Source organism: Nomascus leucogenys, chromosome 22a (assembly GCF_006542625.1).
Source record: "Nomascus leucogenys isolate Asia chromosome 22a, Asia_NLE_v1, whole genome shotgun sequence".
Lineage (NCBI taxonomy): Eukaryota > Metazoa > Chordata > Mammalia > Primates > Hylobatidae > Nomascus > Nomascus leucogenys.
Genome location: NC_044402.1, coordinates 135199131 through 135225079, shown reverse-complemented (window position 1 = coordinate 135225079; position 25949 = coordinate 135199131).

Below are 25949 nucleotides of genomic sequence, written 5' to 3'. Positions count from 1 at the left end.
ACTCATCATTTTTTATGGCTGCATAGTATTCCATGGTGTATATGTACCACATTTTCTTAATCCAGTCTATCATTGGTGGACATTTGGGTTGGTTCCAAGCCTTTGCTATTGTGAATAGTGCCACAATAAACATACGTGTGCATGTGTCTTTATAGCAGCATGATTTATAATCCTTTGTGTATATACTCAGTAATGGGATGCCTGGGTCAAATGGTATATCTAGTTCTAGATCCTTGAAGAATGGCCACACTGTATTCCACAATGGTTGAACCAGTTTATAGTCCCACCAACAGTGTAAAAGCATTCCTATTTCTCCACATCTTCTCCAGCACCTGTTGTTTCCTGACTTTTTAATGATGGCCATTCTATCTGGTGTGAGATGATATCTCATTGTTGTTTTGATTTGCATTTCTCTGATGGCCAGTGATGATGAGCATTTTTTCATGTGTCTGTTGGCTGCATAAATGTCTTCTTTTGAAAAGTGCCTGTTCATATCCTTCACCCACTTTTTGATGGGGTTGTTTGATTTTTTTCTTGTAAATTTGTTTAAGTTCTTTGTAGATTCTGGACATTAGCCCTTTGTCAGATGGGTAGATTGCAAAAATTTTCTCCCATTCTGTAGGTTGCCTGTTCACTCTGATGGTAGTTCTTTTGCTGTGCAGAAGCTCTTTAGTTTAATTAGATCCCATTTGTCAATTTTGGCTTTCATTGCCATTGCTTTTGGTGTTTTAGACATGAAGTCCTTGCCCATGCCTATGTCCTGAATGGTATTGCCTAGGTTTTCTTCTAGGGTTTTTATGGTTTTAGGTTTAACATTTAAGTCTTTAATCCATCTTGAATTAATTTTTGTATAAGGTGTAAGGAAGGGATCCAGTTTTAGCTTTCTACATATGGCTAGCCATTTTTCCCAGCACCATTTATTAAATAGGGAATCCTTTCCCCATTTCTTGTTTTTGTCAGGTTTGTCAAAGGTCAGATGGTTGTAGATGTGTGATATTGTTTCTCAGGGCTCTGTTCTGTTCCATTGGTCTATATCTCTGTTTTGGTACCAGTACCATGCCATTTTAGTTACTGTAGCCTTGTAGTATAGTTTGAAGTCAGGTAGCGTGATGCCTCCAGCTTTGTTCTTTTGGCCTAGGACTGTCTTGGCAATGTGGGCTCTTTTTGGTTCCATATGAACTTTGAAGTAGTTTTTTCCAATTCTGTGAAGAAAGTCATTGGTAGCTTGATGGGGATGGCATTGAATCTATAAATTACCTTGGGCAGTATGGCCATTTTCATGATATTGATTCTTCTATCCATGAGCATGGAATGTTCTTCCATTTGTTTGTGTCCTCCTTTATTTTGTTGAGCAGTGGTTTGTAGTTCTTCTTGAAGAGGTCTTTCACATCCTTTGTAAGTTGGATTCCTAGGTATTTTATTCTCTTTGAAGCAATTGTGAATGGGAGTTCACTTATGATTTGGCTCTCTGTTTGTCTGTTATTGGTGTATAAGAATGCTTGTGATTTTTGCACATTGATTTTGTATCCTGAGACTGTGCTGAAGTCGCTTATCAACTTAAGGAGATTTTGGGCTGAGACTGGGGTTTTCTAAATATACAATCATGTCATCTGCAAACAGGGACAATTTGACTTCCTCTTTTCCTAATCGAATACCCTTTATTTCTTTCTCCTGCCTGATTGCCCTAGCCAGAACTTCCAACACTATGTTGAATAGGAGTGGTGAGAGAGGGCATCCCTGTCTTGTGCCAGTTTTCAAAGGGAATGCTTCCAGCTTTTGCCCATTCAGTATGATATTGGCTGTGGGTTTGTCATAAATTGCTCTTATTATTTTGAGTTATAGCCCATCAATACCTAATTTATTGAGAGTTTTTAGCATGAAGGGCTGTTGAATTTTGTCAAAGGCCTTTTCTGCATCTATTGAGATAATCATGTGGTTTCTGTCTTTGGTTCTGTTTATATGATGGATTACATTGATTGATTTGTGTGTGTTGAATCAGCCTTGCATCCTAGGGATGAAGCCCAATTGATCATGGTGGATAAGCTTTTGGATATGCTGCTGGATTTGGTTTGCCAGTATTTTATTGAGGATTTTTGCATCGATGTTCATCAGGGATATTGGTCTAAAATTCTCTTTTTTTGTTGTGTCTCTGCCAGGCTTTGGTATCAGGATGATGTTGGCCTCATAAAATGAGTTAGGGAGGATTCCCTCTTTTTCTGTTGATTGGAATAGTTTCAGAAGGAATAGTACCAGCTCCTCTTTGTACCTCTGTAGAATTTGGCTATGAGTATATCTGGTCCTGGACTTTTTTTGGTTGGTAGGCTATTAATTATCGCCTCAATTTCAGAGCCTGTTATTGGTCTATTCAGGGATTCAACTTCTTCCTGGTTTAGTCTTTAGAGGGTGTATGTGTCCAGGAATTTATCCATTTCTTCTAGATTTTCTAGTTTATTTGCATAGAGATGTTTATAGTATTCTCTGATGGTAGTTTGTATTTCTGTGGGATCAGTGGTGATATCCCCGTTATCATTTTTTATTGCATCTATTTGATTCTTCTCTCTTTTCTTCTTTATTAGTCTTGCTAGCGGTCTATCAATTTTGTTGATCTTTTCAAAAAACCAGCTCCTGGATTCATTGATTTTTTGAAGGGTTTTCTTGTGTCTCTGTCTCCTTCACTTCTGCTCTGATCTTAGTTATTTCTTGCCTTCTGCTAGCTTTTGAATGTGTTTGCTCTTGCTTTTCTAGTTCTCTTAATTGTGATGTTAGGTTGTCAATTTTAGATTTTTTCTGCTTTCTCTTGTGGGCATTTAGTGCTATAAATTTCCCTCTACACACTGCTTTAAATGTGTCCCAGAGATTCTGGTATATTGTGTCTTTGTTCTCGTTGGTTTCAAAGAACATCTTTGTTTCTGCCTTCATTTCATTATGTACCCAGTAGTCATTTCAGGAGCAAGTTGTTCAGTTTCCATGTAGTTGAGCGGTTTGAGTGAGTTTCTGAATCCTGAGTTCTAGTTTGATTGCACTGTGGTCTGAGAAACAGTTTTTATACTTTCTGTTCTTTTACATTTGCTGAGGAGTGCTTTACTTCCAACTACATGGTCAATTTTGGAATAAGTGCGATGTGGTGCTGAGAAGCATGTATATTCTGTTGATTTGGGGTGGAGAGTTCTGTAGATGTCTATTAGGTCTGCTTGGTGCAGAGCTGAGTTCAATTCCTGGGTATCCTTGTTAACTTTCTGTCTCATGGATCTGTCTAATGTTGACAGTGGGGTGTTAAAATCTCCCATTATTATTGTGTGGGAGTCTAAGTCTCTTTGTAGATCTCTAAAGACTTGCTTTATGAATGTGGGTGCTCCTGTATTGGGTGCATATATATTTAGGATAGTTAGCTCTTCTTGTTGAATTGATCCCTTTACCATTAGGTAATGGCCTTCTTTGTCTCTTCTGATCTTTGTTGGTTTAAAGTCTGTTTTATCAGAGACTAGGATTGCAACCCCTGCTTTTTTTTGTTTTCCAGTTGCTTGGTAGATCTTCCACCATCCCTTTATTTTGAGCCTATGTGAGTCTCTGCACATGTATTCAGTGTCCTGAATACAGCACACTGATGGGTCTTGACTCTTTATCCAATTTGCTAGTCTGTGTCTTTTAATTGGAGCATTTAGCCCATTTACATTTACAATTAATATTGTTTTGTGTGAATTTTATTCTGTCATTATGATATTAGCTGGTTATTTTGCTCGTTAGTTGGTGTAGTTTCTTCCTAGCCTCGATGGTCTTTACAATTTGGCATGTTCTTGCAGTGGCTGGTACCAGTTGTTCCTTTCCATGTTTAGTGCTTCCTTCAGGAGCTCTCATAAGGCAGGCCTGGTGGTGACAAAATCTCTCAGCATTTGCTTGTCTGTAAAGTATTTTATTTCTCCTTCACTTATGAAGCTTAGTTTGGCTGGATATGAAATTCTGGGTTGAAAATTATTTTCTTTAAGAATGTTGGATATTGGCTCCCCCCTCTTCTGGCTTGTAGAGTTTCTGCCGAGAGATCTGCTGTTAGTCTGATGGGCTTCCCTTTGTGGGTAACCCGACCTTTCTCTCTGGCTGCCCTTAACATTTTTTCCTTCATTTCAACTTTGGTGAATCTAACAATTATGTGTCTTGGAGTTGCTCTTCTTGAGGAGTATCTTTGTGGCATTCTCTGTATTTCCTGGATTTGAATGTTTGCCTGCCTTGCTAGGTTGGGGAAGTTCTCCTGGATAATATCTTGCAGAGTGTTTTCCAACTTGGTTCCATTCTCCCTGTCACTTTCAGGTACACCAGTCAGACATAGATTTGGTCTTTTCACAAAGTCCCATATTTCTTGAAGGCTTTGTTCATTTCTTTTTACTCTTTTTTCTCTAAACTTCTCTTCTTGCTTCATTTCATTCATTTGATCTTCAATCACTGATACCCTTTCTTCCAGTTGATCGAGTCAGCTACCGAAGCTTGTGCATGCATCATGTAGTTCTTGTGCCATGGTTTTCAGCTCCATCAGATCATTTAAGGTCTTCTCTACACTGTTTATTCTAGTTAGCCATTCGTCTAATCTTTTTTTCAAGGTTTTTAGCTTCTTTGCGATGGGTTCAAACATCCTCCTTTAGCTCGGAAAAGTTTGTTATTACCAATCGTCTGAAGCTTCTTCTCTCAACTCGTTAAAATCATTCTCCATCTAGCTTTGTTCCGTTGCTGGTGAGGAGCTGCATTCCTTTGGAGGAGAAGAGGCAGTCTGATTTTTAGAATTTTCAGCTTTTCTGCTCTGGTTTCTCCCCATTTTTGTGGTTTTATCTAACTTTGATCTTTGATGATGGTGACGTACAGATGGGGTTTTGGTGTGGATGCCCTTTCTGTTTGTTAGTTTTCCTTCTAACAGTCAGGACCCTCAGCTGCAGGTCTGTTGGAGTTTGCTGGAGGTCCACTCCAGACCCTGTGTGCCTGGGTATCACCAGCGGAGGCTGCAGAACAGCAAATATTGCAGAATGGCAAATGTTGCTGTCTGATCGTTCCTCTGGAAGCTTCGTCTCAGAGGGGCACCCAGCCGTATGAGGTGTCAGTTGGCCCCTACTGGGAGGTGCCTCCCAGTTAGGCTACTTAGGGGTCAGGGATCCACTTGAGGAGGCAGTCTGTCTGTTCTCAGGTCTCAAACTCCATGCTGGGAGAACGACTACTCTCTTCAAAGCTGTCAGACAAGGACGTTTAAGTCTGCAGAATTTTCTGCAGCCTTTTGTTCAGCTATGCCCTGCCCTCAGAGATGGAGTCTACAGAGGCAGGCCTAGGCCTCCTTGAGCTGTGGTGGGCTCCACCCAGTTCAAGCTTCCAGGCTGCTTTGTTTACCTATTCAAGCCTCAGCAATGGTGGGCACCCCTCCCCCAGCCTCACTGCGGCCTTGCAGTTCGATCTCAGACTGCTGTGCTAGCAATGAGGGAGGCTCCATGAGCGTGGGACCCTCTGAGTCAGGCACGGGATATAATCTCCTGGTGTGCTGTTTGCTAAGACCATTGGAAAAGCGCAGTATTAGGGTGGGAGTGACCCAATTTTCCAGGTGCCATCTGTCATGGCTTCCCTTGGCTAGGAAAGGGAATTGCCCCACCCCTTGTGCTTCCCAGGTGAGGTGATGCCTCACCCTGCTTTGGCTCACGGTCTGTGGGCTGCACCCACTGTCCGGTACCCACTGTCTGACAAGCCCCAGTGAGATGAACCTGGTACCTCAGTTGGAAATGCAAAAATCACCCATCTTCTGCATTGCTCACACTGGGAGCTGTAGACTGGAGCTCTTCCTCCATTGCATCTAATTGCTTTAATCTATCAGATATGATCTTGTCACTTGAACATCTTAAGACAGGTACTATTTGCCAAACCTCAAACAGTTCTATTTGTTCTGTGTGCCATGAGTAATAATTTAATACAAAAATGGAGACGTGTTTATTAATAGGCTATAGAATATTTTTCAGAGCCAAAGCAGAGGGTGTGGTGACTGTTAGCCCTGAAGGCAGAGTTTTTCTGCTTAAGGAGTGAAGTAATGCAGAGACAGGGTGGAAGGAGAGAGAAGAAAAATGAATAAGATTTATTATAAGGGGGAAAATAATGAAGAACTCTGCAGAATAATTCCCTGCAATTTACTTAGGAAATAGAGACTTCTGCTGCTTCTCCCCCTCCACCTCCCCCTTCTCTTCCTCTCTCTTTCTTTCTCCTTCCCCTTCTCCCTCCTTCTTTCATTTTATTTTATTTTATTGTTTGTTTTCTGAGATGGAGTCTCACTTTGTTGCCCAGGCTGGAGAGCAGTGGCGTGATCTTGGCTCACTGCAACCTCTACCTCCCAGGTTCAAGCAATTCACCTGCCTCAGCCTCCCAAGTAGCTGGGACTGTGGGCGTGTGCCAACACGCCCAGCTAATTTTTTATATTTTTGGTAGAGACGGGGTTTCACCATATTAGCCAGGCTGGTCTCGAACTCCTGACCTCAAATGATCCATCCACTTAGGCCTCCCAAAGTGCTGGGATTACAGGCGTGAACCACCACGCCTGGCCTTCTTTCATTTTAGAGGCAGCAGAGTGGAGCTTGTTTTGGGCCCTGATGAACTTGGATGATTTTCTGTCCGTTTCCTTATTGTACCTTATAGTACCTACCTTTTAGCTTTATTATGAGGCCTACTGAGTTAATATTTGTAAATCGCTTAGAACAGTATCTGGGAATATGTGTTTGTTACATAAAAGAAAGACTTAGCTCACAATGAGATTCACTGAGAAAACTGCAATATGTCAGAGAAAATTTTGCATTGGCTCAGAACCAAGAGTGACTCACCAACACTTCTAAGCTGTACCTGGAAGACATAGATCAGTGGCCTACATTTCAGTCACATATGCTAGACGGTTTTCTCTACCTTGTCTATGATAGTACATTTATTTCTCCTCTATTTGCCTTCAGATTACATTACAAAGTTGGCTAGTTTAAACAACAATCTGTGTTGTTGACCATCCTCTACTCTGCCGAAAAGAGAACCTCACCAACCAAAGGCAAACAGCAAGGTTAGTTAGGTTATGTAAGTCTCTGTATGGCCTGCAATCTAGATATTGCCAAAGCAGGATGAGGGGCATGGCAGCCCGGTCCCAGCAGAGCAGCAGGTGGGGATGATGTCACAAAGACATGGCAGCCCCAACACAAATCCTAACACTACGATCACCCTGGCAGAGAGCGGGCAGCCATGTAGTGGCACATCCATGAGTATCGTGAGACTATTACATTGTGTGACAAAAAAAGAGGCTACAGTTGTTCACCAGCCACAGCTCTCAAAACAGGGCTTTGCTGGCAGGGGAGGCCAATGTCACATGTCTTTAGAACCATCTAGGCAGCAGTCGCATGGCCCTAGGCATTTAAGATGACCTCAGAGTTGGGTTCCCCTCCCCACCACTTATCTTTAGGTTACTTAAGCAAGTTATTCAGCCTTTCTGAATTTCAGTTCTCAATAACTCAATTGATGCCCTTATGGAAGGATTACTGTGAAGCTTCCATGAAGGATACACATAGCTTCTCTGAGTACAGTGCTTTGTGCATAGTGGATGGTCAGAAAATGTTCATTTTCTCTCCCACTTCCATTTCTGCTCCTTGGCTGCTTGCATTTGAAGCAGGAATAAAACCTAGATATTTCCCTGAAGAGTTCAAGAAGTGTTGTATTACAGAGACAAGGCTGAGCCATTTCTTTCTTAAAAGGTCACTAGCTATATGAAATTAGTCCCCATGATGAGGGAGTTTGCCTCTCGAGTCCAGAAAGTCACATGAGGGGGCAGGCAATCTGGCATATCGTGGGGACTTCAATGCAGTGGAAGTGATGGTGGTACCGTAGGGACCTGACCACTGACGTGACTGCAAGGTCAGGGGAGCTGCTTCTCCAAGACAGGCCAGGTGCATTTCCGTAATTCCAGGCGCATTTGCAAATTTCCAGAAACTGCAAGTCACCGTGCTCCCTTGTCTCCCAAGGCCCTGGAGGGCAGTCTGTTCTCCTCTGGGGAGAGGTCCATTTAAACTTCAGAGTGGGCGTGACGGAGTCTCAGCATGGGCATTGTCCCTGTCCTTCCCATTATTCTGCCCCCCTCCGGCCTCTTCTCAATATTCCTGCTCTCTAGTTCATTACTGGACAGCAGAGCCCAGCACTGGGTTTTCTAGAGCAGCGTCTTTTTGACACCAGGGACTGTGGAAGACAATTTTTCCATGTTTCCATGTTGGCTGGGGGAGGCGGGGTGAGTTGAGTGGGGCTGTGGGCATTAGATTCTCAAAGGGAATGTGCAACCTAGATCCCTTCTATGTGCAGTTCACAATAGGATTCAAGCTCCTGTGAGAGTCGAGTGCTGTTGATCTGACAGGAGGCGGAGCGCAGGCAGGAATGCCCTCTAGCGCGCTGCCCTCCTCCTGCTGTGTGGCCAGTTCCTAACCGGCCATGGACCAGTACTGGTCCGTGGCCCAGGGGTTGGGGACCCTGGTTCTAGAGGACAATGTGCTCATATACAAGAGGAGAGAAGGAAAAGGAGTCGCCTGCTACTTTCAGGAAGAGCTCAGTGGTATGCATGCCAATCTTCGGGTTGACCTGGCCTGCTTTGTTGCAGCAATTTCACCCTTCACCCTGCCAGTGGCCCGGTTAGCGGTGAAAACATCTAAGTGGGAAGGAGGATCCATTAGAATAAATCATGATGAACTCCTCAGTCCATCTCTCCAGCCCTGTCCTTGGATCTCCAGTTCATCGACTAAATCCAGCTGCCTGCTGACAGCTGTGTGGGGGGCAGGAGCAGAGGAGATGTTAAGGGTGCACTGAAATGGAATTGGCCCCAACCCACTGCTTCATTTCCAAGGCTTCCCTTATCCCTAACCTGGACCCGTTTCTCTTCCACTTCTCCTTTGCTGACGCCAAATACAGAACTTACCTAGTTTCTGTCCTGCCCTCACCCCTCTCTAAGTGAGTCCTGTTTCTGAAACATGTCATAGCTCTGCTCTTCTCTGTCCCCAACTGTGCCATATTGTCCAAGCCATCATCCCTTCCCACCTGGATTACCCTGGTAACCACCTACGCGGATGTGGCTGCTTCTGGCTCATTGTGTTAGTTTGTCAGGGCTGCTGTAACAAATTACCACTAACTGGGTGGAGTAAACAACAGGCATTTACTGTCTCGGTGCTGGAGGCTGGAAGTTCGAGGTCAGGGCATCAGCAGGGCTGATTCCTTCTGAGGCTGTGAGGGAGAATCTGTTCCAGGACCTTCTCCTGGCCTTGGGGGTTTGCTGGCAATCTCTGGAGTTTTTTGGCTTAGAGGAGCATCACCTTGGCTTCTGCCATTATTTTCACATCATTTTCCCTGTATGTGTGTCTGTCTCTGTCCCAATTTCTCCTCTTCATAAGGACACCAGTTGTACTGGATAAGGGCTTGCCTGAATTACTGCATTATAACTTGATCATCTCTGTAAAGACCCTATTTCCAAACAAGGCTACATTCTGAAGTACTGCAGGGGCTAGAACTTCAATCTATCTTTTTTGGGAAGACACACTTCAACCCTTAAAGCCATCTAATTCATTCTCCCTACAGCAGTGAGCATTCTTTGAAAAGGCAAACCAGAGCCCATCATTCTCCTGTCCCAACCCTCTAGCCGATTCCCTTGCACTGAATTGAAATTCTGAGCTCCTTACCCCTGGCTGGCGTACGGAAGTCCCACTTATCTTGTCCCATCCACCTCCCTACCTTCCTCCTGTCCTAGTTCGGCTTTTTGTCTGTTCCTTAGATACAGCAAGCTTCTCCCTGTCTTAAAGATTTTGCAGTAACCCTCTCTTCTCCCTAGGAAGCCCTGTCTCCTGTTTGGTCTGTGACTGGCTACTTCCTATGGTTCAGATCTCAGCTTAAATGTCACCTCTGCAGGGGGCCACTTTGACCCCCAGGTCAAAATCTCATCCCCACTCCTTACATCACCCCATTGCAACGCTCTGAATGGCCCTTATCAGTGTCTTCTTATTCATTTGATTTCTGCCTTCCACTCTAACCCCTCTTAGAACATCAGCCCCGGTTTGGGGATCGGGGGCATGCACTTGTCTGTCTGGTTCATTATTAAACCCCCAGCAGTAAGAGGAGTGCATGGCTCCCAGCTGGCACTCAGTCAATACAGCTCAAATGAATGAATAAATAGAACTGTCCCTGCTCTCTTTTAGCCATGTTTTTGGCTAGTTTTGGAAGCTGGTAGGCGCTTTGTTCTGGCAGGATTTTGTAGGGCAGGGTTTCTCACCCTCACCAAGATGGAAACATTGTAGCTGAATAATTATTTGTTTAAGAGGGTCCTGTGCATTGTAGGATTTTTATCAACAGCCCTGACCTTTACCCACTAGATTCCAGGAGCAACCCCCCACTCCCAGGTTGGGACAACCCACATTGTCTCTAGGTATTACCAAATTTCTCCTGTGGGGCAAAATCCACCCCCTGCCCCCTACCACTCAGTCATCTCAATTGCAGGGCCAGCCACAGCTCTTACAGGACAGCTGTAAGAACAAGTGTTCTGGGAGGCTTTCAATTACACCCATCTCCAAGTGGAACTCTCCAGGCTAAGAGGATGATGACCACCAGCAGGTAACGCAGTGAAGTTGGTGGCCTGTCCCAGGAGAAAGCAGAGTGCAGGCTATGGGGCAGACAGACCTGATGCTGATCCCAGCTCCATCTTGCACTAGCTGGGTAAAGTAGACAAGCCACTTAGCTTATATTCAGAATGGAGATGGGTGGGATTGCCAGGTGGGGTTAGTAGGAGACAGTGGATTCAAACACAAGGCCTGGTGCAGGATCACGTGCTGTAGGAGCTGGGCTAATGCGGCACTCACAGAAGGGAGCTCCGGGCTCCTGGTGAGGACGGCATGGAGGGTGCAGGGAGAAAGGGAACTTGGCAGCTCTCCACTGAAGCCTATACTCATATCCAATTAACATACTTGCTCTAATGCTCTGGTCCTTTGACTCACTAATTTTCTGGTTCCACAAAGCCTGACTGTGCCGTGAGCATCTGCAGCTGGTCAGGGCCTCAGGGAGGCTGTGGGAAGGTGGAGGGAGAGGCAGCCCAGCCGGCAGCCGGGCAAAAAGCCTCCCAGTGCAGATCTCTTTTTATCAGCGCTGAATTCCCCCAGCCAGCAAGTACCCCCTGCAAAGGGGTAGGGGTCCTCCCTCCCCACTCCTGCACATTTTCCTTTTGTGATTTCATTCTGCTTCCCAGGCTCTTCTTGGCGTGAGCTGAGGGGCAGAGGTTACTGGGAGGAAAAGAGAGCAAAAGCTAAAACATAAGAAAGCGCATCTGATCCTCTTAAAAGAGCCTTTCAAACAGCTACACGGAGCATCCACTGTGAGGCCTAAAATATTTATATCCAGCAAAGGATCTACGGGAAATGTCTCCCTGATTTGAGGACAGCTATAAGAACAAGAGTTCTGGGAGGCTTTCAAAGTGGGGAGAACAGAATAAGCCACATTTGAACTTCTCTTAACTTAAAAAAAAAATAGCCTACCCAATTAACTAACTGTATTCTAAGGAGATAAGCAAAATTATTGTTAATTTATTTTGTTTATTAGAGACAGGATCTCACTCTATCACTCAGGCTGGAGTGCAGTGGTGTGATCTCAGCTCACTGCAGCCTCGACCTCCTGGGCTCGAGCAATCCTCTAGCCTCAGCCTCCCGAGTAGCTGGTACTACAGGCATGCACCACCACGCCCAGCTAAGTTTTTTGCTTTTTGGTGGAGGTGAGGGCTTACTATGTTTCACAGGCTGGTTTCAAACTCCTGGGCTCCAGCAATCCTCCCACCTTGGCCTCGAAAAGTGCTGGATTACAGGCATGAGTACAGTGCCTACCCTTAATTAATGTTAAATTGGTTTAAAATGTATTACATCTAAAGCATTTGAGGCAGGTGATGGAGGGAGGTGGGAGTGGCTGGAGTGGGGACTGTCCTTGGCAGATGGCGTCCACTTCCAGGGCCAGCTCTCTGGGCAAGTCTCAACAGGAGTGACGCTGGAGGTTGTATCAGAACCAAGGTACAAATAGGTTGAAAGTCTCAGGAGTAGAAACAGAGTGCCATGGGAGCTATGGAGAGGCAGCAGGGCTGCAGAACCAGGCTCAGGGGCCACGGCCTCAGTGAGACCAGGGCAAACCTTCTCAGGGGAGGAAGAGGGTGAATTGAGTCCCAGCATCACAGCCTCCCAAGTTGAAACTGCAGGAGACAGCAGCTGTTGCTCCCAGCACACATGCATTGGTCCTGGGAAAGGTGATGGCTCGGGGGTTATGGCCAGCCCTGGGCTGAACCCTGTGATTGCTGCTGTGATGGCTGGGACAGGCTCGCAGACCCTCTCTGTACCCAGCTGTACCAACAGGGGTTGGGGTTATTTTAGAAAGGAAAGGGAGGGGTAGAATTGTGTCTGGCAGTCACCACCCCATGACTAACTCTCAAATGGTGGGTCATGTTCCAAAGCTCACTTCATTCAGAGAGGAACGAGTTGGCCAGACTCGAATTGGCTTTGTGTAAACCTAAGAGGAACAAGAGGACTCCACTGATTTTGTAGATCTGAGTGTGTTGTCTTGTCTCAGGCAGACCTGCACTTAGAGCCTCAGAGGCAAAGGCGGGCGTAACCCTCCTGTGGTGGCTGCTGGGGTTCTTCTGGGAGCCCCGTCTGAGGACTTCCATGACCCCAATCTCATCCTTTCCCCTGATGTTCCAGGGCATGGCTTGAAGCAGGGAGCAGTGTGCTCTGGTGCCTGACCAGGGTGACATTTGCTGCAGTGGTGACTTTACCACTACTTTACTTTTTGTCACTAAGAAGTTTGGAAAATGAGTGCACCATCATAGCAGGTTTATTGTGTCCCCAAAAGATGTGTCTGAGTCCAAACTCCAGTTCCTCAGAATGTGACCTTGTTTGGGGACAGAGCTGCTACAAATGTAACTGGTTAAGATGAGGTCATCCTGGATTGGAGTGGGCCTACTCCAATGTGACGGGTGTCTTTATAAGAAGAGAAGACAGAGAGAGAGAGAGAATGAATGCACAAATACTCTGTGAAGACACAGACACACGGGGCAGAAGGCCGTGTGAGGACAGAGGCAGAGGTTGGAGTGATGCCGCCATAAATCAAGGAACACCTGGAGCCACCAGGTGCTATGTCTTGCCTAAGATCCTCCAAGCAAGGATTCCTCCCTAGGACCTTCAGACGGAGCTTGGCCATATGACACCTTGGCTTTGGACTTCCCATCTCAAGAACCGTGAGAGAACAAATTTCTGTTGTTTTAAGTCACCTAGTTTTACAGTCCTTTGTCACAGTCATTCTAGGGTACGCCTACACCATCTCAAGGGGTTGTCTGCTTACGTTGGTTTTATGTGTGCACACATGAGCTTTGTAATCCATCCAAACACATCCCTCATTCTAGTACAACAGGATCCTAAGTAACCTCAACTTTCATAATTATGATTGGAAAAATAAGTAAACATCTGACGCATTTCCTTTTTCTCTGGGTTATTAAAGTCTTATCTGCTCTTCATAGGATCCATGGGGAAGGTAATGTGTGCACAGTTCACATGCATTCAGCTCACTCTCCACCGTAAGTGTTAAGATTTCAAGGGAGGTGTGGCCATTCCCAGTTCACACTGAGGCCCAGAAGCCTGAATGGCTCCTGTAGTTCAGAACTAATCAGAGTGACTCTTTGGTTTCTGCCAATGAAGACCCAACCCAAGTAGCTCCAGCAAAGGGGTAGTTGTCTCCTGTGACCCTCCACAGGGAGGAAAGCCCAGCTGGCCTTGGCGATGGTGGAATTCGGGCTCTGTCCTTCTTCCTAGTCAGTGCCCCTCGGAGTGGGCTGCTCTCTCTCCTCCCAGCCCCACAGGGCAGGAGACCTGGCTGGTCACATCAGCCCATCTTGGCCACTCGAGAAGAACTGACTGGCTTCCCTTGATTCCTGGTAGAAAATCCTGGGAAAGGATGGCTCGAATCATGGTGTGTAGGTTCTTACACTTGGATCAGTCACCTGTGACCAGAGATTGGAGTCCTGTGATCAGCCAGACGGGCATTTCAGCCAGGGAGTCAGGTTCTGGAGGAACTGGAGGTTCTGGAGGAAGATGGCAGCTCCCAGTAGAACCACGTGATTGGAAGGAGTTTCCCAAAGGGGCAGACAAATGGATGGTGCCTCCTAGGAGCAGAGCTGGAAGTGGTAGCTGATACAGCCAAGATCCTCCCTTCACCTAGGAGTGCATGTGGGTGTTTAGAGGCCCAGTACCGTACTCTGAAGTCCTCAGCAATCCTTTAAGAATGTGATCCTGGTTCATGCTGGTGGTCATTTAGATGAATTTGATGAGATTTGCTCACAGGCGACCTAGAAGCCAGTACTGTGTCTACAGGGAGTAGACAGTCAAGAGAAGTGGGTTAGATAAGACTGGGGTGATCTCAAGCTGTGTCAGGGCCCACCATGCTGATGCGGATCTTCCCCATTGTTATCTCATAGGAATGGCCCCCAAATTAAGGTTTAATCATTTATGCATTTGAAAAAAAAAACTCATTTAGAATTTTACAAAAGATATTGTATTAGAATTCTCCAGGGAAACAGAACCAATAAGATCACATAAAATTCACCATTGCAGAGACTACAAATGCATTTCTGTAAAATGGAACATTGCTACACCATTTAAGTCTTAAAGATAATGCTTTCCTTGCCTTGTTTGGATTAGTTTGATGGTAATTCAGATGGTTTTGGCCATCATGTGAAACTGTGTTTGCTGTATTTTGCACACATGCATCAAGCCTTATTATTAAAAGACAGAGCTGAGATGTAAAGATTGCAGTTTGCACAATACAAAATACCGGTTTTTTTTTTAAAAAGTTATGTTCCTTTACATAAATAATTTTTAAAAGTTCTTCTTAAGAACACTATTATTGCAGAAAGAAAGATAGCATCCTCTATAATTAAGAGTGAAAACATTTCCTCAGGGTCAATATTTACTATCATGTCTACTATTAAATTTCAGAAACTTCCCCTTTATAACAGAAAAATGAACTGAGAAAAAAAGGCAATAAAAAAAGGAAAAAAAAACTAAATCAACTTTCTCCTTTAGTTTTCTAAGATTTATAGGTGGTTAATTTTAGGACAAAACTACATTTGAGCACTTACCACTAAAGTAATATGACAAAAAGTCTTAATGTTTCATGTTGGGATGTAACATGATTATAACACTGGAATGGTGTTGGATTTAGTCACCATTCAGCCATCCACCTTTCTATGAATCCATTCTTCCACACATCTTTCCTTCAAATATTCATTGAGGACCTAGTAGATTCCAGGCACTATCCTAACTTCTGGGCATGTGACATGAATAAGAGATTCCCTACCTTCAGAAGGCTTCTCTTCTGTTAAGTGATGAAAAGACACAAAATAATTATTCTGTGAATGGTAAGTACTGCAGTGGACATGTGGAGATGTTACTTTGGGAGCACATTGGGAAGGACGTAATCATAGCTACCTTCACCTGAGTGAGCACTCATTAGGTGAAGGGGTTTACACAGATTATCTCATTTCATCCTCTCAACAGCCCAGTGATGCAGGCACTGTTATCCTCCTCTTTGTTTTACAGGGGAGGCCACTGGGACACAGAGGGTTGGAATATCTTACCCAAGATCTGACCGCTAGGAAGTGCAGGAGCCTCCTCTCAGGTCCTACATTCCATCTGAGGACTGGATCTTGCTGGAAGAAGGAAGGAGATTTATCCAGGGAGGGTGTGCAGGTAGGAGGCTGTCGTGATTCATCATGGGAAGTCGATAAAGGGTGAATAAGGGCAGTGGGAGGGGCCAAGGACAGCAGTGGGGATAGTCAGAGGGGCCAGCACATCAGACGAGATGAGTGACTGGCTGTAGGGCGTGAGGGGAGGAGGGAGGCCAGTAGAGCGCCCTTGTTTCCAGCTGCGGGGTGCCATCAAAGCGGGCACTGTTCACTCAATCAGGAAGGAGTGCAGCAGGTGGAGGAGGCTGAGTGGGAAGCAAGTGGGTTCAGCTATAAAATAAACCTTATTCGGTTGATGACCATGCATTCTGAAGTCCCTGCACTCTTCGAAATCTCTGAGAAGAGGTCCTGCCGAGTCCTTCTGCAGCTGCTCTCAAGCTAGGAACGGTGGGGCTGCTCCTGACTGCAGCTTGTCCCCCAGCCCTGGGCGGGGGGCTGTGAATATCCTTCGGGTCCTCTTCAGGCTTCCCAGGAGCAGGGCAGGAAGGCCGGCACAACTACGGATGCCCTGGAAAAGCCAGCCCACAGCCAGGGCCCCTATGAGACAGCAGGAATCTGTCAGGGTTCAGAGGAATTGGGGATCCCAGAGTGGGGACAGGGAGGCCCAGGAGGAGGGGCTGGGGAAGGGACAGCTTCTTGAAGCCACATCCACCAGGAGCCAAGCCCCAGGTCCTGAATTTCATCCAGATAGACACTCAGGAGATTGGGAATTTGTCTTTGTGTCAAAGATGCTTACCGGATTCACCTGCCAAATGTTGACTTTATGCCGATTTACATATCCTATGTTAATTAGGTTTCTTAATAATGATGTTTCCTAGAGTGTTTGCAAGATACTGTGTCAGGGGAAAAATATTTTCTTGTTCCATAAAAGGTACTCCTAAACTCAGCACCTGGTGAATCAAGGGGGGATCATCACAAACATGTTAACAGGAGACCTTCTGAGCAGGAACCACAGCAGGGTAAAGCAATCGTGCAAATCCTGTAAATACATTCAATTCAACCAAACCTCCTTAAATGGCTTCCAGCCCACATTTCCTAAAGGTTGTAACTTACTCTTAAGATTACAAAGATCTGGGCCGGGCGCGGTGGCTCACGCTTGTAATTCCAGCACTTTGGGAGGCCGAGGCGGGCGGATCACGAGGTCAGGAGATCGAGACCACCGTGAAACCCGTCTCTACTAAAAATACAAAAAAAAAATTAGCCGGGCGTGGTGGCGGGCGCCTGTAGTCCCAGCTACTCGGAGAGGCTGGGGCAGGAGAATAGCGTGAACCCGGGAGGCGGAGCTTGCAGTGAGCCGAGATGGCACCACTGCACTCCAGCCTGGGCGACAGAGTGAGACTCTGTCTCAAAAAAAAAAAAAAAAAAAAAAAGATTACGAAGATCTGGCTGGGTGCGGTGGCTCACACCTGTAATCCCAGCACTTCGGGAGGCTGAGGCAGGCGGATCACTTGAGGTCAGGAGTTGGAGACCAGCCTGGCCAACATGGTAAAACCCCATCTCTACTAAAAATACAAAAATTAGCTGGGTGTGGTGGCATGTGCCTGCAATCCCAGCTACTCAGGAGGCTGAGGCAGGAGAATTACTTGAACCTGGGAGGTGGAGGTTGCAGTGAGCCAAGATCACGCCACTGCACTCCAGCCTGGACAACAGAGTGAGACTCCGTCTGAAAAAAAAAAAATTACAAAGATCTTTTCAATCAAATGAATTGTTATGGTTTGAATTGGGGGCCTCCGAAGGTGTCAAAGTCTAGCCCCCAGTGCTCAAGAATGTGGCCTTATTTGGAAATAAGGTCTTTGCAGATAATCAAGTTAAGATGAAGTTGTTAGAGTTGGTTCTAATCCAACACGACTGTCCTTACAGAAAGATGAAATTTGAACATAGAGACAGGCAGGCATAGAAGACTGAAGACACAAGGAGGAGAGGGGCTTCTGTAAGCCAAGAGGCGCCTGGGCAGACCCTCCCTCCCAGCCCTCAGAATGAATGAATCACCCTGTTGACACCTTGATCATGGACTTCCGGCTCCTAAAACTATGAGAAAACAAATGCCTGTTGCTTAAGCTGAGCAATCTGTAGTGCTTTGATGTAGCAATGCTGGCAAACTCATACATGAGTTATCTCGAAGTTTGCGTTTCTAAACTGCATCATTCCCACATCTGTGCTGGAAAACTATAGTGGCTGCTGGACTGGGACTGTGTATACCTGAGAGAGCATGCCGGAATTTACAGTCAGGCCAAGAGAAGATATCTCTGCTGCACAAAACTGAAAGGCATGGTGAGAGACAAGAAAAGCGGCACCCTGGTCACGCTCCTCTGTGCTATGGCCATGCAACCTGGCACACTTACTTCCTGGAGCCTGAGGTCTTGTGGGGTTCCCTCCAGGCTGAGCCTGCTAACGACTTCCTTCGAGGGCTGAGCATCAGAGTCACTGCAGTGCTTGTGGAAAATGTGGTTTCTATGGCCCCACCAGCCCAACACAATCAGACCCGGAGGGTGGGGCTGCAGATGTGCATTTCCACAAACACTCTTCAGGGATTGGACATGCCCCATGGGAACTGGACAAGCAAGGCTTAACTTTGCTTCTGTCAAATTACAACACAAAGGGAGTGAGCTCTAAGGAGGGCTACTACCTGCTTCAGGCCACTTCCAGAACCCTAGGACTCTGTTAATTTATTTAATCATTAGTCTGGTATTTAAAAAAAAAAGTCATGATTTCTTTTCTCGCCAATAAAAACACCGCTATTCTCTATGCATGCCTAAATTCTTTTCAGAGCCAATTAACATAATTTATTTAATACGAATCAAGATGACAATGAAGTAAATCAAATCTTGATTTGGTAACAGAGCTGCATTTCTCTGGGCAAGAGTAAGCTGAAGTAATTAACCAGTACCTTAAAGCTGATGATCATATTGCAAGAAGCAGAGAAATTGTTAATTTTTTTTTTTTTTGAGATAGAGTCTTGCTCTGTCGCCCAGACCGGAGTGCAGTGGTGAGATCTTAGCTCACTGCAGCCTCTGCCTCCTGGGTTCAAGTGATTCTCCTTCCTCAGTCTCTCAAATAGCTGGGACTACAGGTGTCTGCCATAATGCCTGGCTAATTTTTTTGTATTTTTAGTAGAGACGGGGTTTCACCATGTTGGTCTGGCTGCTCTTGAACTCCTGACCCCAAATGATCCACCTGCCTCAGCCTCCCAAAGTGTTAGGATTACATTTGTGAGCCACTGTGCCTGGCCAGAAATTGTTAAAGATTTAATAATGAATATATATTTTGGATAAAAATAAGGAAAAGATTGGGTAAAGATGATAAAGACCAAAATAGAAATTGTATACTCCCAAGCACAGTGTAGGATGAAGGAGACAGGAATCTGGAGTCAAAAATTCAGGTTTGCATTGCAATTCCAGCCTATGTGCAAATCAATCTGAGTCTGTTTTATCATTTATAAAAATGATAATAGGAATAAGGAGAGAATGTGATAATGTGCAGCAGAATACTGCTCTCAGAGAAGTCTGTATTGGATTTCTTTTATTATTAAAAAGAAGAACCAACTCTTACAAGGGTACTACATGCTTTGGGAAACTACTAAGAGTGGTCCTTCATTAAAAGCAGGTATGGTATGTATTGACAATCTTTCAAAAGTGAGTAATCACTTGCTGACACCTCAACCTTTATTGCTCGAGATGTGGTCTGTGGACCATCCCACTGACAGTACCCAGGAGCTAGTAGAGATGCAGAATCTCTGGCTTCATGCCAGACCCACTGGCCTGGAACTTGAATTTAACAAGATTCCCAGGCGTATCACATGCACATTAAAGCTGGAAAATACTACCCTGGCCTGCTGGACTGGGGAGAGATTCAGGAGAGGTTTTTGGCTTACAGAAACATAGAAGTGTCCCTACTAATGCTTATATATATGTGAGGTATGATATGTTATGATATAATATAATACAGCATAACATAATATCATTGACCAATTCAAGAATTTCAAATTTGGTTAGACACTCCTCTTTTAAAAAGCAAGTAGAAGATTCTTGGAAGCCGGCAGTGCAGTCGCCACATCGTTTTTAGATCTTCCTAAATCCCACATGAAAACGGAATATCTGCATAGCCAAACGAAAATAATGAACAACATTTACAAAAGAGCTAGATGACAAGATATTTTCATAATCTCTGAAATTTAGTTGGTGGGGACACGTTGCCAGTAGCTACAAGACCTGTGTGTTATCAGCTTCTTGGGAGATAAATTGGAATGAAGAATCAGGGTGTCAGACCTTGGAAAAGGAGAACCCACAAAATAACCAACAGCTATTCACTGGAAAGCATGGTAGGCCAACCAGAGAAGAGAAAATTAGAGTAGGGTATTTTCCCTGCTGTGATTGTAGAGAAATGCTCAGAGCCCTTGGTAAGGTCTGAAAGGCTGGTTGCGTCTGATCCTTGGGAACACTTGACGCTGGCCAGCCGGAACTTTCTAGCTGGATAGGACCCCACTGTGAGGAGCAACTGCTGGAGCAGAATCATGTGGACATGGAGGTGAAGAGAACAATTATTTAGATAAAAACAGGGCAAGAAAACACAGCCAGAAAATCTCAGAAAGCTAACCTCTCTATATATAATTTAACATAAATAACACAATGTATACAAACATTTAACACTACGTGAAAACAATTCTAAAAATGCAGGTTAATTGAATTCACACAAAGATGAGCAACCAAAAAACATCAAGATTAAATTCCATGCTAAGTTACTATAGTAACTTATGAAAAGAAGAGCAGAATAACATCCTTATATACTAGGAAAAGGTGTTTAAAATAAACAGATCAAAACTGCAACATCTTTTCAAAAGGAATTAAAAGACATTAAGAATAATATGCAAGATATACACGAGAAAAACTCAGAATGTGGTGACAGAACTCAAGATTTATTGACTTAAGAGTTAGAAATAAGAAAGATAATCATTTCATCAGAAAGATTAAACAGGCAAAGAGGATCCAAAATATGGGTAATAGGAGCCTCTGAGAAAGACCATCAAAACCTAGCACTAAAAGTGAAACTGCAAAGAAAATTTCTTGAAATTGAAAAATACGTACTTGAAATTATGTATTGAAGGAACTCACTGTGCTTCTGACAGGATCAATGCAGAACAACTAACACCAAAACACTCTAATGCCATTGTTGGACTTTAAAGAAAAAGAAGGAAAGAACGTTTGGGGCCAGCAGGAAAAAGGAACCCTTGACTTATAAAAGAAAGAACATTCCATTATCATTAGACTCTTTCGCTGTATTGCTTTGTGCCAGAAGAAAATGGAGTAACATATTTAATACACTCAAGAAAAGAAATAAAAAGACAAGGTTTTAATCCAATAAAACTGTCAAGTGTAAGAGGACACAATAAACTGTTATCAACATGAAAACCTTCTGAGAATACTGTTCTCATGAGACCCTCCTCAGAAAGCTACTAAAAAATGATTTTCAACAACCCAAATGACCAGAGAGTCATAAGGACTGTTGGTGAGCACTAACTACATAAGAACTTGCAGGACTGGGGCTACATGAAGGTTAACAGGGAGAGAGATGACATGTGCTGGCTGTGTGGATGGACAACTAATATACATTACAACGACTACAAAATAGGGGGAACATTGTTTGCTGTTATCAGTCTTTAAAATGGTAGTGCTGGTGTTAATATTCTGAGACTGTTGTGTGTGTGATAAGGGATAAAGCAAATGAATAATTGTGGAATACTCTGATTCTATCATCTCTTGTTTTTTTGAGAGTGTGGATTCTTGGGATGACGGGATATACAGGTATAATATAGAAGAGATTAAGTACAAACCCTTTAGTTCTGAATTTGAATTTAAAATATCGGTATAAACCGAAGGGATATTTTTTATGTATATGTGCACATACACCCACACCTGCTCATCCACACACACACACCAAACACACACACACACTCCAGTTGTGGGGTATACTACTGGTCTAAAGGCCTAGATTCTTCATTAGATATATTGTAAGGAAGAGAAAGAATGGCAGGGAAATCAGTTGATTAAGAGACTTAAAATTCAGAGCAAGTTTTTTAAAAATGGGTAAGGCAGCTGGGTGTGGTGGCTCACACCTGTAAGCCTAGCACTTTGGGAGGCCAAGACAGGCGGATTGCTTGAGCTCAAGAGTTTGAGACCAGCCTAGACAAGATGGCAAAACCCCGTCTCTACAAAAAAAAAAAAAAAAATACAAAAATTAGCCAGGCATGGTGGCACACACCTGTAGTCTCAGCTACTTGGGGGCAGAGGCAGGAGGATTGCTTCAGCCCAGAAGGTCAAGGCTGCAGTGAGCCTTGATTGTGCCACTGCACTCTAGTCTGGGTGACAGAGATCTTGTCTCAAGAAAAAAAAAATGAGTAAGACTACAATTGTTGTGTCTAAAGATACACATCTGGATGGTGAAACTATAAAGAAATGCAAGAGAACTTTTACTGAAGAAGCTGGGATAATGGTTACTTTTGATGGGGGAGAGGGGCTATGTGGGGATGGTATGGGGACCATGGGGGTCTTCTGGCTGCAAGGTTTACAAGGCTCATTGTATAATAATTCATGGAATCACACATTTCTTTAGTGTGGATTCCTCTTTCCGTGATTCCTCTATTTATTTCACAGTGAAGGGTAAAAAGACAAGCAGAAAGAAATAAACAACAGCACCAAATGCTCTCTGAGATGGTTAATCCCACTGACACTTACGTCTGTGTTGATTGCTCTGGCAAGGCAGGTGCGTGGTGTTGGTACAAACAGTCCTGAGACCAGCATTTTCCTTCTCCCTGAGCCTTTGCTAGTTGAGTGACCTTGGGCCTCTCCGAGCATCAGTTTTATCAAACGTAAAGTACGCATAACAATACTAATGCATAATTCACAGGGATGCAGAGAGGCTCAAGTGAGAAAATGAATTGCAAGTTCTTTCTAAACTGCAAAACCCTCTACAAACATTCCTTCTTATTATTGCTGAAAGATTGAGGACAGTGAATTCCCCATAGCCATTATTTTCCTGCCTTATTGCTTGTGTTGGCATATTCCCCTCTCCTGACCTCTTGTGAATATCTGATGTATGGGACAGGTATATTACCGCTTTTAGGAAAGGCCAGCTGAACAGATATGCAATTATGAGGCCCTGCCTAGTTGCAAGCTTTAAGGGAGTAAAAGTTATGGAAACTTTCATCAAGTACTTAGTTCATTAGTGGAAAAAAAATATTTCCCTGCTCTTAGAGAAGTTATATTCTAGTAGGGCAGAAAGATGAAAAAGCAACAAATAAGGAAAGTATGTAGAATGTTTGAAGGTGGTAAGGATGAAAAGTTGATCAGTGTTAAGGGGGCTGGCAATAGACTTTTTATATCGGCTGGACCATTGACCCGATTGAAAAGGTGCATTTGAACAAAGACCTGGAGAGGTGAGGGAGGGAGCTGGGTGGCTATCTCAGGGAAGGGCATTCCAGGCAGAGCCAGCAGCCAGTGCAAAGGTACTGAGGCAGGAGTGTGCCTGGCAGCTCAAAGGGAGATCAGGGAGGCCAGTGTGGCTGGAGGGAAGAGAGCATGGGGAGATAGGAGGAGATGGGGAAGAAGGAGGGAGGTGGATCATGGAGGGTGTGTGGGGTCATTGAAAAGACTTAAGGCTTAATTTTTCTTTAAGGGAAATAAGGAGCTGGGGAGGATGAGGAATGGAGGAGGGATATAATGAGATTTAATGATTATTATTATTTTTTGAGACGGAGTCTCACTCTGTTGCCCAGGCTGGAGTGCAGTGGCGCGATCTCAGCTCACTGCAACCTTCACCTCCTGGGTTCAAGCCATTCTCCTGCCTCAGCCTCCCAGGTAGCTGGGACTACAGGCGCATGCCACCACGCCCTGCTAATTTTTTGTATTTTTAGTAGAGACGGGGTTTCACCATGTTAGCCAGGAAGACCTTGATCTCCTGACCTCGTGATCCACCTGCTTCAGCCTCCCAAAGTGCTGGGATTACAAGCGTGAGCCACCGCGCCCGGCCAAGATTTAATTTTTAAAGGATCCCCCAGATGCTGTGTTTAGAGCTCTGTAGGGCACCAGGATAGAAGCAGGGAGACACATTACAAGACTTATACAGGAACTCCAGCAAGAGATGAAGGTGACTTGGATAAGAAGGACAGGCGCTCAGGTGGGGTGGTTGTCTGGGCTCCCCCTTAACTCCTGTGTGTGGGAAAGACATCTGGGATTCGGGGGTCTTGGCCACAAGTTATTGCCTCCCTAGTGAGGGTGTGATTGTAGCCTGAATTCTTTTGCTTTCTTTTTTTTTTTTTTCAGGGAGGGACACAGGGTCTTGCTGTGTTGCCCAGGCTGGTCTCAAACTCCTGGCCTCAAGTGAGCCTTCCTCCCCAGCCTCCCAAGTCGCTGGAACAAAAGGCACAAACCACCGCATCCAGCTTTCCACCTAGATTCTCCTCTCCTCGGGCTGTAGTCTTCTTGGTTGGTCACTCCTGAGTGTCAGTATTGGGTTTCATCTCCGGTATGCACTAGAGCAGTTCATGTCAGTCGGGGCTTTCTGCAGGGGACTGGCGCCCTGAATTGTCCCGTCACCCCTCAAAGCTGCAGACGTTCCTTCTCTCTGAGCAGCTCTTATCTTTCCCACTTGCTCTCCCTCACCTTCTCTCTCCCTTCCTAGGTTTCCCCTGTGTAGTCAGACGTGACTGGTGCTTTTTGGAGGCCTTTCTGTCTGGTTAATTTGCAAATTCCAGACTTCATAGACACATATGCACACACGTGTGCATACATGATAAATTCCTGTGCTGTCTTGCACCTCTAATTGTTATAAGCCCTGGTGCAATTCCTAGCTAATTAGAAAAGATCTTGATTATAGCCACATACATTATTATTATTATACTCTAAGGCTTCCCAACTGTAAGTTAGTCCAATGTAAAAATTCTAATACTTGTGGATTTACTTTCCATTTTTATGTCAAGCTCGTTTAAATCCCAAGACCCATCTAGCCCGGCCATGGGGCTGCCTGGCTGTCTCCTGTTGCCTGGCTGTGGCTCCCACCTCAGCTTCCTCGCTGGCCTGTTATTCCTCACAGTCTTCTACATTCTCACCAACTCTCAAGAGAATAGATCATGTTTCTTTTTGAGTGAACACTGACATTTGGTGCTCAGGTTTCACTATGTTACTTTAATTTCCTGCTAACTCAGTAATGCAACATTTGAAGAATTATGTGTTTGCTCACATTTAGATAAAGAAAGTATGATCTTTAAACATATGACTCAAGTCAGTGGGTGGAGAAGGTGTTTGGAGAGTTTCAGGACTAGGATTTAGTTTTTAAAAATCTTAAGTCTTTACATTTTGATTTTATTTATTTATTTTAATATGTCTGAGATTCATATGGCACAAAATTCCGAATTGCAAAAGGGTGTAAAGTGAAGACGACATCTCCGTCCCAACTGTGCCCATCCACCCAGCTGATTTCCCAGGGGCAACCACCAGCATCAGCTTCCTGTGCCCCTTCCAGGGAGAGGGTGCACACATAAGCAGGTGCACAATGTCACGGCTCTTGTAGGTCTGCCCGAGGTGAGGGTTGCCGGCAGGAGAATAGGGTCTGGAGGCAGGGAACCTAAGGCCAATTCACGCTGACTTCCTAAAACTAAATCAAAAGGAAAACAACAACTTTCCACACCTAAGTAACAAAAGGATGGGAGGCTAGTCCCTTCACAAACCCCTTCCCCTTTTCCATCTGTGTAGCAGATGGAAAATTGAAAGTATGTCTGATTGGTTGCTTTCTGCAACCAATTAGATATTTGCATAGGGGAGTGTAACTTTGTAACTTCAGCCTCTGATTGGTTGCTTTCCACAGCCAATCAGACTGATTGCAGGTCACTACTTTACATAGGGTGTACACCAAGTAACCAGTGGGAGACTTCTAGAGGGTATTTAAACCCCAGAAAATTCTGTATCCGGGCTCTTCGGCCCCTCTACCATGGCGCACTGTTAGACCGTAGAGTGTACTTTGGTTTTCAATAAATCTCTGCTTTTGTTGCTTCATTCTTTCCTTACTTTGTGCATTTTGTCCAATTCTTTGATGCCAAGAACCTGGACACCTTCAACTGGTAACAGTTGGGCATTTATTTGATGTCGAAGGAACACATAATTCATAAAATGAAGGAGAAAAACCTAGA